The sequence below is a fragment of the Rhinolophus sinicus genome, chromosome 7 (genome assembly GCF_057876585.1).
Source record: "Rhinolophus sinicus isolate RSI-liver-muscle chromosome 7, RSI-T2T, whole genome shotgun sequence".
Taxonomy (NCBI): domain Eukaryota; kingdom Metazoa; phylum Chordata; class Mammalia; order Chiroptera; family Rhinolophidae; genus Rhinolophus; species Rhinolophus sinicus.
This window is the reverse complement of record NC_142507.1, coordinates 15,451,242-15,466,228: the sequence shown is the minus strand read 5'-3', so window position 1 is coordinate 15,466,228 and position 14,987 is coordinate 15,451,242. Positions and strand designations below refer to the sequence as shown.

The following is a 14,987-nucleotide window of genomic DNA, read 5'->3' as shown; positions in this document are numbered from 1 at the left end:
TTAAAAATTGTATGCTTATTAGTATTATTTTCTCTTTTGTAATATGCTAATTTAAACTCTGAATTTTCCCGTGGACACTGTTACTATATACGTTATTATCTTCCAGTTGTAAAATCTAGTTACAGTTTAATTATGATAATTTCATGTATTTCCATCATCATTTCTTCTTTGACTCATGAGTTATTTAATAGTTTTTTTATATTTAAACATTTAAAAAAATTTATTGGGGTGACATTGGTTAATAAAATTATATAGATTTCAAGTGTACAATTCTATAATAATACATCATCTGTACATTGCATTTTGTGTTCACCACCCAAAGCCAAATCTCCTTCCATCATCATATACTTGACCCCGTTTACTCTTTTCTAGCTCTCCTCCACTCCCCTTTCCCTCCGGTACCCACCATACTATTGTCTGTGTCTATGAGTTTTTGTTTGTTTGTTTGTCTTATTTATTTGTTTGTTGCTTTCAGTTTTATATCCCATATCCATCCATGTTGTTGCAAATAGTATTTGATCTTTTCTTATGGCCAAATAGTGTTCCATTGTATGTATGTGCCACATCTACCTTATCCAATCATCTATCAAAGTCACTTTGGTTGTTTCCATATCTTGGCCAATGTGAATAACATTCCAATGAACATAGGGGTATATATATCTTTACAAATAAATGTTTTCAAAATTTTCTGGTAGATACCCAGAAGAGGGATTGCTGGGTCATATGGTAACTCTATTCTTAATTTTTTTAGGAAACTCCATACTGTTTTCCCTCCAGCAGTGTATTTGGGTTCTTTTATCTCCACAACCTCTCCACACTTGTTATTACTTGTCTTGTTGACAATAGCCATGCTACAGTTTTGAGGAGGTATCTCATTGTGGTTTTGATTTGCATTTTCCTGAAAGCTAGTGAATTGAGCATCTTTTCATGCACCTATTGGCTGTTTGTATGTCTTCTTGGGAGAAGTGTCTGTTCAGGTCCTCTGCCCATTTTTTTACATTGGATTATTTGGTTTTTGTTTGTTCATTTCTGAGTTGTATGGGTTCTTTCTATATTTTGTATATTAGCCCCTAATAGGTGTTGTTTGCAAATATCTTCTACCATTCAGTCGGTTGCCTCTTTGTTTTGTTGATGGTTTCTTTTGCTGTGCAGAAACTCTTTGGTTTGATATAGTCCCATTCATTTATTTTTGCTTTTATTTCCCTTGCCTTTGAGTCAAATTCATAAAATTTTCCCTAAGACCGAGGTCCATAAGTTTAGTACCTATATTTTCTTCCATGTATTTTATTGTTTCGGGTCTTATATTTTGAGTTAACTTTTGTGGATGGTAACAGCTAGCAGTCTAGTTTAATTCGTTTGCATGTGGCTTTCCAATTTTCCCAGCACTATTTATTTAAAAGGCTTTCTTTTCTCTGTTGTATGTTTTTAGCTCCTTTGTCAAAAATTATTTGCCCATATATATGTGGGTTTATTTCTAGGCTCTCAGTTTTGTTCCATTGGTCTGTGTGTCTGTTTTTCTGCCAATTCCATGCTGTTTTGATTATTGTCACTTTGTAGTATAATTTGAAGTCAGGAAGTGTAATACCTCTGGCTTTGTTCTTTTTTCTCAGGATTGCTTTGAAATTTCCAAATATATGTTGTTTCAAAGTTTATTTATTTTTTGTTATTGACTTAATAGAATTGTGATCAGAATATATGATTGGAGTATTAATTCTTTGAAGTTTTTGACTATTACTTTATAAGCTTAATGATAATCAATTTTTGTAAATGTGTTAGGTTTCCTTGAAAAAAAGGTGAGTTCTCTATTGCTGAGTACAGTTAGAGAAAGTTGATTAATTATGCTGGCATTTTCCACTATTCCAGACAAACCAGGGTGACTACACATACTAAATGAAGGGAAAACAGAGGTTGAATGGAAAAACAAAGTGGTTTACAGGGAAAAACCAGAGGTAAGTGTTTATTTTTTAAAAATACAATAAAATAGAGTTTCTAGGTTTTTATTTTTTAAAAAATACACTTCAGGTTGAATCCTCTGCTTTTTAGGTAAGACCACAAATATTTATAGTAGAAATGTAAATTATAATGTAAGACATAGAAAATGATGAAATAATAATAGCTTTCTATTATACACTATATTCTATTACATTTAGGAATTTCTAGAGATTGTTTTATTCAATTGTCTTAACAAATAACTGAGGTAGAAATTATGTCCCTTTTACTGATGATACTTAGTACATGCTTAGCAACTTGTACAACCTAACCTAGGTGGTCAGGGATAAAGTACTAGAATCACCTTTGGTCCAATTTCAGGACCTTGCTCTAAATCATTACCCTCTTCTGTCAAGTGCTTGCTAGTCTCTGTGGATGACACAAACGAAATGTGAGATTCATTCCTGTTCTCAGTGACGTTGTAATCATATTAGGAATTCATGTCTCATGTGCTACAATGATTAGAAAATGGTACTAGTTAGTGAAATAATAAAATTCCAACATAAAATTCATGTGTGAAACTTATGGTACAATGTATGTGATATTATGAGATTGTCAGAGAGGAGAGGTCGTTATTACTTGCAGTTATCAGAAAAAGTTTCAAGAAAAGTGGGATTTGAAATGGAACAATACATGCTGATAGGATTCAGATATGTTCAGCTGGGCTGTCCAACTGAATGAAGAATTGGGTTATATATTTTATATAACTTTAGCAGGTAGACTGAAAATGTGGCAGGATTTAGTAGAGAAAAGAGGAGAGAGGTCATCTTGGTTGAAGGTGCTATGAATAGGAATAGCTGTGGAGTCTATGGAGGGGAAAGAAGAGTGGATGGAGTGCCGAGAACTGTGGGAAGCATGTTTGAATGGGTTACATGGTGTCAAGGTCTTGATTTGAACTTGGCCTGAGGGGAAAATGGAGAACCATTGTGATTTTCTTTTCTTCATAGGGAAATGACACAGAAAATAATCTCCCTCACTTCTAAATGCTGGTGGATTGGAAACAATGTCAGGAAAAAACATTTTCTACTATTTACCGCTCTCTAATACATTTCATTGTTTCCTAACCTCCAAAGACTAGAATATTTTGTTTTGGTTTAACTTAAGTATCTTTTATTGGCATTTAAGGCCATTTCCTCTCTTGTCTTTCCTCCATGAAGGTGGAAAATCAATTGCAATATTTCTCAATATAGTCAGAGTTTGGTTTTTAATCTGTTCTTAATTTCTAAATGGCATTATTAGAAACTCTAGTTTTATTTATCATGGTAATAGAAATCGGATCACCCTTGTCACCTGACCTCATTTTTCCTTTTTGAGGGAGGGTTGAGTAGCACACATACCACATATCAATTTAATGAAAAAAAAAAAAAAGCCTGTCAAACTGAGTTGGCTTCCTGTGGATTGATTCAGTTGACTGAATTTTATACATTTCAGAAAACCAGCTATTTTGGTGACATGCAAATGTAGCCTGAATTTTGGTCTCAGAATTGCTGAGATCAGGAAAGATTTCTGAAAACTGGGCGGCCTAGTCAAGCATTTGCTTTCAGCTGTTGAACTTCTGAGGATCTGTTCCAAATAAAACTACGTGACATTGTGTTGAGAGTAATCCTGATATTAAGATAAAAAAAAAAAAAAAAGATAATAGTTGATTTTGTGATTTCTGGTGTTAACCAGAGTTAATTATGGGCTTGGGGTGAGCATTAAACAAGCTATGCCAAAATGAATGAAGATATAAGCATTTTTCCAACTCCTGATTTCTTAACATCAAGGTGAACCTCAAGAACACAGTTCATATATAGATTGTTTTGCATTCAGTAAAAATATTTGCATGAGAGGAATTGATAAGTACATAAATGTGTTGTTGATTTCTCTCCCAACAAGGATACTGGAGAATTCTCTCTTCCTCAATTTTGCTGGGTTTAGAAGAAAATTAATATTAATGTCCACTTAAGACTCTATAACAGCACTTTTATATATGCTATTTTCCAATTTGAGAATTTGCATTTTTGTTGTTGTTTACTTTGAGCTCACAATGAGTCAAACTGTCCAGATTCTGCATCTGATGTCACCTGCAGGGGCTGGGGTGAAATATGACAAACTTGCATAGTAGCATTATGGGTGGTCACTAATATTTTTTTTCTTTGAATGCTGATATTTAACTTTCCTTGACACTGAACCTCATATTGCTGGGTATTTTAAGTTGTTTATCTAGAATCTGACACACTTTAACCTACATAGTTCTGGTGATAATTGCTGAATTTCCAAATTAATAGGAAAACTGGCACAATAAAAGATAATATCAGAGTTTGTTATTTGTGAAGTGCCAATTTTCTGTAATTAGGGAAAATTGCTAATTATCACTGGAACTATTCATTAATATTTGAAGGAAGATAAAAATTAATAGAAATGCTTTTTTAGTGGCTAAAATTTTTAAGAGCTACTTACTGTCATTCCTTTGATGAATCCAGCTCTTTGTATCTTAACAAACAACTGGGCAGTTGTAAGGAAAGTGGAAGTAGCATTATTTCCCCAAATGTTCTGATGAAATGTTTAAAGTGAAAGACTCTGCAAACTGGGAGAGTCTCATGCTTAATCACTTAATATCAGTACCTTTTTATATAAGGTCAAAGTGGTCCTGGTTCATTAAATAAAGGGCACAGTCCTCTACACTTATTTAGTGTTCTGGAAAGAGGCATTTATTTGTGAGCTTTGCTTACAGCAATGCTAATTATCATTATTATATCACATAATTTTAAGAATATGATAAGCCGTGAGCAATAGCGTTGAAAATGAGCTATCGTTTTCAAAGTTTATAGAATGTTTACCACAGACAGCCTTTTAAGCCTTATCTCTAAGCATGTTCTTTGACCCAGAGTAAAAATAAGTACAAATGTAAGTGATGTTTGAAAGCCCTGAAATCTAATAATCTTCTTTTATGAGAAGAGTTTAAAATATGTGCTCATTAACATACAGGAAACATCAGAAAAATGATAAACTTTTTTTTTTTTTTTTTTTTGCTAATGAGTGTTTTTAAAAAGTCATTAGGAGATAGTGAATTATTCATTTATTCAACAAATATTTCTTGAGCCTCTATCCTGAGAAAGGTACTTGGGCATCTGTATGAGATGACGGGGTTGTTGGACTAGATGGATTGGAAGGAAAGAAAACAAAGTTGGCAAAGAAAGCTGGTGATCCAGGGTCAGGATGAAGCCGAGATGAGCTTGTCTGCAGGGGATTGAACAAGAAAACGGAGTGATTAAAGCAATGCCAATGAACTTAGGGTCAGGAAGAAGGTGAATGTAGTCAGGGAACCACTGAGGGTAATTAGCTGAGAAATTGGAAAAGATGTCCTTGGCTGAATCAAGCCTTGGACATAATTCAATTGTATTCAGTACAGTACTGATTGATTTTCTGCTAGGTGTTGAATGGAGTCCACCCATAATTTTGAAAACATAAGAAAGAAAAAATGGGGAACACCCATGATATTTTACCTGTGATGTGAAATAGTCTCCCTCCTTTATATAAGATGGTGGCACTGATGATGCAAAGTCATTGCTAGTGGACATTGCTAGAGGATTCTCTAAACATACCTAGGCAGTGTCTTCTAAAGCATGAATAGATCATATAGTGGGAAGAGATCTTAGATGTAATCTAATCTAACGTGCTACTCCATGCTGAAATCCCAAAGACCTTCACTCCAGGAAACATAACATTTAAAGGGTCATATTGGATTCTTGAAGGAAAAAGAGGCTTGCAGTTACTCTGTCATTCCAGCCTGGAAGCAGCAGTCTGAAGTGGTAACCCCAGTACCTTCCTTATATCATAGGTTTTCCAGCACTGTTGTCCTAGCTTTGCCCCACTGGGATCAAATTCTAGTTTGACAATATCTTTTTCAAAACCAGAAATGAATGCAATTTGCAGATGTGCCCCCATCAGAAGAGTCCAGGGAATGCCGCTTAGGTCATTTTACTTCAATTCATACTTTTTAAAATTGATGAGACTACCTAGTTCTAAAAATCCCACAGTGGTCACTCTGTCAGTCAATCAGAGTTCTTAGCTGTAAGCAACAGAAACTCAGCTGTGATTGATGTATGAAGAAAATAAATTTATTTAAAAGGCATTGGGTAGCTTACAAAATTTCCACCAGGGCCAAAGAGCTAATGCTGAGAGAACAGGCTGAGAATGTTTGCAATCAGGAATGGAGCCCAAAGTCACGTTCCTGGTGAAGGAAACCACTGCCACCGGGCACTGTAACCCAGAACTTGCCTTCCTACACCATAGAACTTGAAGCCTGGAGCTGCCCCTAGGATCACAGCCACCAACGCTGCCTGGATGCTGCCGAGAAGCTGTCCAGTCCTTCCCGTTGAAGCTCGGTGCAGGGCTAGGTCTCGTGTCCACGCCACAGCTGTGAGAATGGCACGCGGTGCTGAATAAGGGCAGGATTCTCTAGGCAGAGGGTTTGGAAGCTGGGCAGCCAACAAGACTAAGGAAATGACCGTCGGTGCCCCCTTCCTTCCTTCCTTCCTACCTTCTCACTGTTAGACTCATGCGAAGAGCCCAACTCCCACTACATCTGTTAGTTTTCTAAGATGGCTTGTGGTAGGTGGGGAGTTAAATATTTCAGTTTTCAAATAATCCTTTTTCTTGGTAGTTTACATACAAGTGGCATGCAGCAGTCAGAATATCAGGAATATTGTTTTTAAAAGTAAGTGATAATGACAACACCTTTATTTAAGCCATAACTGTGTTTAGCCTCTGTGGCTAACCAGAGGTCATCTTTTTTATTCAAGTGCTCAGAAATCATTGGCCTTAACAGAAGAGATTGTAGAATTGTCACAGTTTGGACAGCACCTCACGGCAGAGCTTCATTTCTTTGGGAGATGACAGTTAAGGTCTTCTCACCCTGCAGCCCTGACCATGCATGACCAGATCCATGGGACAGCATGTAATCATATGGAATATGGGATATGCTGAGTCATGCAGCTTTTTTACACCGTCATGGGTTGGAAATGATGGACCTAGATCATCATCATAATACAAAATTCACTGAATGCTCACTGCACTGTAAGAAAACATCCCGAGTGTTTTCTGTGAATTAACTTATGTAATCTTCACAACAGTCTTAGAGGAAAGGCTGTTTTTGTCCTGTTCTGCATATGAGGACATTGAAGCACAGAGAGTAAGTTACCCACCCAGGGTTCCATGTCTCGTGTGTGGCCAGAGCCAGGTTAGAAGCCTGGCAGTCTGACCCACTCAGCTCAGCTGCCTGTTTACAACATCAAACACACTTATTCTCCCAGGTGTCCCTATGGTGGGTCAGGAGTACCATTCATGCAGTAAACATGCTTTTTTTTTTTTTTTTTGCTCTGGTGGTTGGCATTTCTCAGCTGAAATGAAAAGGCATTTTACTGCCACCAGTACAGAAAAATATGCTGAGCTTTTTTCTCTCTCAGCCCAATCCCAAATGTAGGGAGCATTGTGACTACATGGTGTGGAAAATATTCCCAGCATCTCAGCTGACAAATTCTAATGGAGTCCTGATGCCTTTTGTGACTTTGTTCAGATTTGTTTCATGCACACAGCATAAACTGCTGAAATCTTTTACATACAACCATTCTGTTGCCTATTCATTAGGACAGTCTTTTAATTGCACTGGTTCTTCAGAACTAAGTCAATATAGTTACAGGGATAGAATTCCCTGGGGGGGGGGGGGGTTTCTTTACAGGAAGCAAGGGATGTTAAAAACAACGGAAGCGGCAAACAAAACAACAACAACAAAAAACTCCCCATAACATCTACAGACACCCCTCTCTGCCCCCCCAAAATCTCCCTAAATCATCTGAGGATAAAACTCCATTTTCTTAGCTGCAGATAAAAACGCACTTGATGCTAAGGCTCATTCCACACCCCTGCTGAGTTGTGATGTCCTCTAAGTTTTCTCTGTGTTTTCAGCTCCCTCTTTTTTAAAATGTATTTCTCCTGAGGTATCCAGTACCTTCCTCCTCCTGTTTGCAGACACTCTCCTGGGTCCAAATTGGAAAAGATCGCACATCAGTCTTTTCCGTCTGACGGATTGGTTCTATTTTTTATTTCACTGATTAACCATTACCTCATCCACACATTTGCATTTTAGGTCATTTTAGCTCTCAGTGTCTAATGGAATGTCAGCTGTTGACAAAGCTTGGGGAAATCTGAGGCAAGGCAGGATGGACTGAAATCATCCATAGGTCCTGAAGGTGCACTTCATTTAATATTTGGGGGTCATGTTGAAATTGGGCAGTGAATGGGTTCAGAACCTCCCTGACCTTCCAGAAGGACAAAGAGACAGTCAGCAGAGATTGACAGAGACTTGGTCCTGGGTTGCTGGTGGCTCTGGGAGCTGGGCTCCCACTGCCCTCACTGGCCTCCCCTAGGTCCATACCCTTCTCAGGGTCCCTCTTCCTTTCCTTACAGGACTCTGTCCCCTCACCTCACACCCCTCCCCCCACCTCAACCATTCCTCTGATTCTCCCTTCCTCCCACCAGCACCATATATGCTATTGTCATCAAAGGTTATCTTGGTTAATGTTATAAAGTTCCAGACAGATATTGATTAGTGGATGCACGACTATATCTAACGCTGCTTGGATAATTTTGCCTTGAAAAATAATCTACAAACATCCTCATACTGCAATCTATGGCCTATATTTCAAATAGTATTAGCTCCTTACTCTCCGGAGTTCTGAATCAGGCTTTTTATAGTTCACATAACCTAGATTTGTGAGTCACTGTGTACAATAAATAGCATTCCCACTGCTACCACGAGTCTTGGAATCAGGGCCAGTTGTGGCGGGTGGTAATGCCGCCGCCTGCTGGCGAGAAACCTGGCGGAGAATTCAAGTTCACCTGAGGCCTCAGTTTCTTCACCTCTAAAATCAGAGGGTTGCACGAGGGTTCAACTATGCAGAGGGTTCATAGTTTTCTAACATTTATTTGCAATCAATGGCAAAAGATCTCTTGATCTTTTAGTCCAAATGAACACTTTTCAACAACTTAAATTTTATCTTGCACCTCAAATAAGATATTTTGTTCTATTATGTTTCCAGACGAAGCACACGCAACATTGGAGAAGAGGAAAGCGCAAACGATATGAAGCTGGCTAGAACTATTGGACCACAGGCACCATCTCAGGGTCCAGATAAGGAGGAACAGTCAGAGCAAAGGGGCAGCTAAAGATGTATTGGCTCACATTGTGGTCCCATCCTCTGAAGCGTGTGATAAAGCCCTGGAGACATCATTAATCCTTCTTGCTACATTCCTCAAGACTTGAGTGGTCAGCCTTGAGAAGATGTGGCACTGTCCTACCACCATAGTGCCCACACTGGCCTGGAAAAAACTGAAAGTGAAGCTAATACCACGGAACAAATGGCAGCTGGCTGCCTGACAGAATGTCCCAGCAGAGTGACCACTGGGGTAGAGTGTGGCCCAGGGTTAGCTAGGATGCCATTGAAGGGCCATTGTTTCTCTGATTCTCCGAGAGTCAACAAAACACAACACATATTCAATGACTACATGTTTGCTGTGTTTAATTTGGTCTTCCTCGCCTCTTCTTTTCCCATATCTTGATCCCAGGTTTGAGGGATCAATTTGTTATATGCACCTTCTTTTCCAGTTCTTTGCCTCATTTATTTTCCCATTTTTCTCTTTTTTTTTCCTTCTAGTTATTAAGGCACCTGTCATATGTCAACCCTCACGGGCCCAAGTGGCAGCTTTCTGAAGTCATGGAATGCCTAACTTAGCCACTAATTTGGAGATGAGGCCAGGTTTCCTTAAAAAGAAAAAAAAAAAAATCCTGGTACTGCCTGTTTATATCCCTAAGGCTCAAATAATTAAAAAGCCTATTGTTTGAGGAAATGTAGTTTCTAATGATTAATATACGAGGAAGAAAATCTGATTTTCCTGAGTGAAATGCCTGACAACCCATGAACTCTATGGAAAGAAGCAGAAGTCTTCTCTCTGTGGTGACCCAGGTATCAGGTCCCTAAGCTGACATCATAGGAAAGATTTTGTGCATAAATAGACTGTGTGTTAATAAAATAATATTTATGAGTCAGCCTTTTCTTTTCCCCTTTAAATATTAAGTTGTATCCTGGAGGAATAAAAATAAAAGAAGTTGATGTCTACAATAAGGGGAAATTTGTTCCACTGTTATTTGGATGTAATTGGTACTGAGCATCACAATGCACTTGTAATTGGGTCTGTACTTGTTCACTTCAAGGGTTCCATGCTATTTCCACTTGAACCCATTTTTTTGATACCGTTCAGCTCAGCAGTGCCAGCTAACTCTTGTTATGCAGTTGAAAAACTGTGGCCATTAAAAATAGGATACGGTGTGATTTTGTTTTGCAGCACTGCATGGAAAATCAGTTGCTGTTCATAACAGCTCTGTGGTTGGTTGATTTAAAGCAGGGGGGGTGACTTGGAATTGACAAGCAGACAGTTTGTGAAAAGGGATATTGTATCTTTAAGGCTTTCTGACTGATTGTGTTTAACTGCGCCACTCAGCAGGCAGTAATTAGACTGTAGCTTCACCGAGAGGCTTAAAGCACCGGCTCTGGTGTTCTTGGTTCTCCAGAATTTATTTTTAAAGCACCAACATTTTTTGGATTTGAATACATGATCATTTTTTGAAACTGTGAGTGAGTGTGAGGGAGCAAATGAAAAGCTCAGCCCATTGTCTCTGGGGACCACCCTGCACCTACAGGCTTTTGGGAGACCAGGTGGCCACCCTGGGAAGCACTGAGAACCATGATAAGAGTACATGGCGACTGTTGGAGAAGGTCAAGGTGCTCTTGAAATGAGAGGAAGGCAGATCTTATCACATGACTCTGTTTCTTCTGGCCCAGTTCACAGTGTTAATGAGATTAGTTGGAGTCTGCTTTTAAGATTAATAGACAGACTACCTAATAATTTTTATTTAGGGGAGAGAAATGTGCCTTCACCTAGGCTATTAAGTGGAAAAGACAGTCTGGTATAGAAGTAAATTGAATAAGTCATTAGCTTAAGGAATGGCTTCCATTCACAGATTTGCTTCCCTTGCTACCCCACCATCACCACCACTTAAAAAATCCCATTGCTGCTTGGGAAAGTGGTGAGCATTGTCAATTTGTTATTATTTGGGAAAGACAGAGTTTCAAGTTTTCCAGACATTGGTTATCACAGAGGAGCAGTTGACAGATTTTACATTGATCTTATAAGAAAAGGAACATTCAACATTGTCGGGTTGGCCACGGTAACTGTTTTCTTTATCAAACAGGCCCAGTGGCTGAGACCCGATTGAGTGCAAGACGCTGTGGTAGGTGCCGTGAGAGAGAAAAATTGTTCCGGAATGTAATTGTGATCTTTCCCGACACTATGTCCACATTTTCTTCCTGTCGCTAATTATACGGGTGAGTTTTCCATATAGATTTGGGCACCATTTAATTCTTAAATTGCCATGTTGTTCTTGTTTCACATGAAGTGAATTCCTTCCTTTTCTTTTTAACCTGTCTGACCTATAAGTCTCTTTACTTATCCATTCCAAGACTTCTGTAGATTACAGTTGTATGGATCATAGACATTTTGGGTTTTAAATAATAACTCCTCATGTTTGTGGAGTTTTTGATGTTTTACTTCACTTTACGCCATTTGAGTCTTCCTACACCATCCTGAGGGGGCTTCGGTACATGATGTCCTCACTTTTAGAAGCTCAGGAGCTGGGCATTGAAAGCACTGAGAGTAGAAATCAGGTTTGCTGGATCTCTGCTGCTTTTCTCACTAACATGATCATATATTCAATCTCAGAATGAAGCCTCCTTTAATTTAAGGGTAACGGGAACATTTTGGTATAACTTTGTCATATTAAAACATGGATTGAAAGTTAAAAATAGGCCACCAGAAGGGGATTCTGATTTTTAAAAGTCGCTTCTATCTATGAGTCTTAAGCCAATGCTTGTCTTTTCTCTATAGAGTTTCAAACATTCAGAAGAAGCACTCTTTTTCTCTTGGTTTTGATTTTTCTTTCTTTTTTTTTTTTTTTTTTTTTGGACTGCCTTGAAGATAAATTACTTTAATCTGTAGGCTAAGTTGCATTGATGTATCTATCTTTCTCAACATGCTTTGTCTTAAGGTCAGTACTTCTTTGAAAGATTTGATCTAAATAAATTATAAATGTGTATCAAAATCTATTTGCTATTAGTGTAAACACATTCAAAATATATCCCATTATTGCTTTGAAAGAAACAAAGATGAATTCCATTCTATAGTTCAAATTTCAAATGTTTTTGTGTTTACTTGTATATATGTCTCTGTCTAAATGTTGAGGTCAATATTTCTATAAATTTCTAAGGTTGGCTCATTTTGTAGTGCTGACAAATGCTCCTTGGAATTAGGATGTACAGAAGATCAAAGATTAAATTGCAATTTTTTTCCAAAGTGACAATGACTCTAATTCACTGTCAGTTAATGCCAGGTGTTTCTCCCCCTAGTATTAAGTTCTTCAAAACAGTGGCTGCATAGGACAACCATTCACAGAGGCTTAGCACTGGGGAGAAAATGATTACATTAAATCGAATCATATGAATAATTCATGACATCACATTTTGTAATCCTGGTGTTAAGCATAAAACCAGTGGTTTATTTTTCAGCAAAATGTTTTTGTATCATTTTAGATAGTGCATAATGCAAAACAATAACTGCATACATAATGCAAGAAGGATGGTAGTGAATAGGGTCCTTAATAGTGCTTGCAGCATCATCTGGGGTGTGATCACAATAAACACATTTTGAGCCAATGCCCATGGGTGCCCAATGCTTGCTGAAATCTTCTGAGTCCAATAGAGTGGCTGTCTTTTAATTTGTTTTTGAATATTACACCTGACCTTTACCACGGATCTGAACGTCAGTTCTTGTATATTGCTAAACCTACAAATCCTTTTGTCCTCTTTCCTTTCAGTTTGCCTAGGAGGGTAGTTCTATTGGGGGTAAATAGCTGATTTTTAAAATGATGTTTGCTTTTCCAATATGGAGTTGGAAATACTAGGAAAATCCATAAAGTCGGAACTTACATTCTTTGATAAAGAACTTAAATATGCTGGGATAAAATGCCACTTATTTAGCAATTCAGCCTAGTGCCTTTTAGGGATGTCATTTATATCTCTGAGACCAAATAAATGGTTCATAGTCTTATTTGAATCCTCTCTGTATTTCGTAGAGAAAACATCTTTATAATTATCAAAGGACATTGAAGGTGGCCTTGCAACCGTCATGAAGCAGTTTTCGGGTCAGGTACACAGTAGCAATACTCTAACATGAGTCTGATTATTCTGCTGCATTTCAGGCTGAAATCATTGTGTACCTGGACCATCTGCGACTGCCTTTTCCAGCACCTTCCTGTGGACAGCTCCAGGGCACTCTCTGGAAGCCAGAATGGATTCCTGCTGATTCTCCCACGTATTTGTCTTGAATGAAAGAATGGCGTGTGCCAGTGGATTTCAAAGCTTTTCACAAAACATCACCACATCTTAAGTCTCAAGAGTTTATGCCAAGTATTTGTACTACTTACAATTAATTAAATATAGCATCCGTGTTTCACAACATGAACACATCTGCTGATAATGGTGCAACCTGTATTTTTCTTTATTTGAAACAATACGTTAGTAATTAATGGCTGGTCAGCAACCTTGAAACCCTGACCTATGAATAATAAATATTACTTATCACATATATACTTTTAAACATAGTTTACTTTTAAACAGGGTTTACTTTTAAACATTTCTTCACAAAAGGATAATTTGGAAGCACGTAAAAGTGTTTTGTTTCAATATATTGATTTACTATGATACCAAGAATATTGTTTAAATTCCTATTTTTAAGGTTTTAAGGAGACTGCCAAATGGGCAGATTATGATAATGATGTTTTTAGGGAAAAATTAAGAGATGTCGCATTTAGACGTAAACTATAATGTTTTGTTGAGAATGTTTAATGGAAAAACAAAACGAAACAAAATGAAACAAAACAAAACAAAACAAAACACTTGATAACCCTATTAAAAGGAGTAGAAATGAGAACGCTGCTTTGGATTTGAGAACAGAAATGCTGAGATGCATGATATATGGTAGCTTGGGATCTGTGCTTCTATGAAGGAGACATAAATTACCTAGATCTAACTGAAAGCAGAACTCAAACTCCGTAAAGGAACTGATATTCTTCTGAGGAGTGCAAATCCTATATAAAGAGCCAAAGTTCCTATTATTTAAAACTATGCCACAGTTGGATAGTGACAAACATTGGTTTCCTTTCCCACCCCCCTTCTTATTTCTACCATCCTCACTAAAGTTATCAAGTTTTGATGACTGATTGGTGGTGACGATGTGATCACTTGATCACTGGAGACCAGCTCATCCTGCTTTTGACTATCCCAATGCCATAGCACAGCTACTCTATGAAAGGCCAAAAACCTCCCCTCCCAGCCCCCATTTCTTCTTACCTGGTGCATGGAAACAGTAACTTTTTTTGGAATAGCTTATCAAAAACAAGGGAAAAATTGTGTATAGTGTAATTCCAATTCTGAACACAGAGAAAGATGAAAACATTGCTAAAATTAAAAAAAAAAAAACTATCTAAATAACAAAATATTTCCATTTTTTTCTTTCATAGTTATTCTATATTAGATGAAACAGAACACAAATTCCAGTGCCAATTTGGCCACTTATCAATTGTGTGACTATGGGGAAATCAGTGAGTAACCTAGAAGCTCATTTACCTGCTCTGTTAAATGGGAATAGACACAATCTTAAAAAAAAAATCAAATGAAATAATGCACAGGAGAATATTGTATAATAAATCACTATGGAAATAATTTTTAGCTATTAGAGGGTATCTTTTTTTCCCCAGTTAATAGATTATTAAAGATATACTTTAAAAACTAAGTTTATTCAAAAAGCAAAACTAACAAACAACAAACCCAAAGCATGAGGTGATT

At 37.5% G+C, this 14,987-nt stretch overlaps 1 long non-coding RNA gene across 2 annotated transcripts in view; it reads left to right on the top strand.

Moving 5' to 3' along the window:
- Window positions 1–13,617, top strand: part of LOC109459784 (uncharacterized) — an 84,620-nt gene extending 71,003 nt beyond the window's left edge. For both annotated transcript variants that reach the window (XR_002139438.3, XR_012491776.2), the window contains 3 exons: window positions 1,864–1,949; window positions 9,072–11,414; window positions 13,343–13,617. This is a non-coding gene — a long non-coding RNA (uncharacterized LOC109459784). The remainder of the gene's footprint in view (window positions 1–1,863; window positions 1,950–9,071; window positions 11,415–13,342) is intronic.
- Window positions 13,618–14,987: the final 1,370 nt, after the last annotated feature.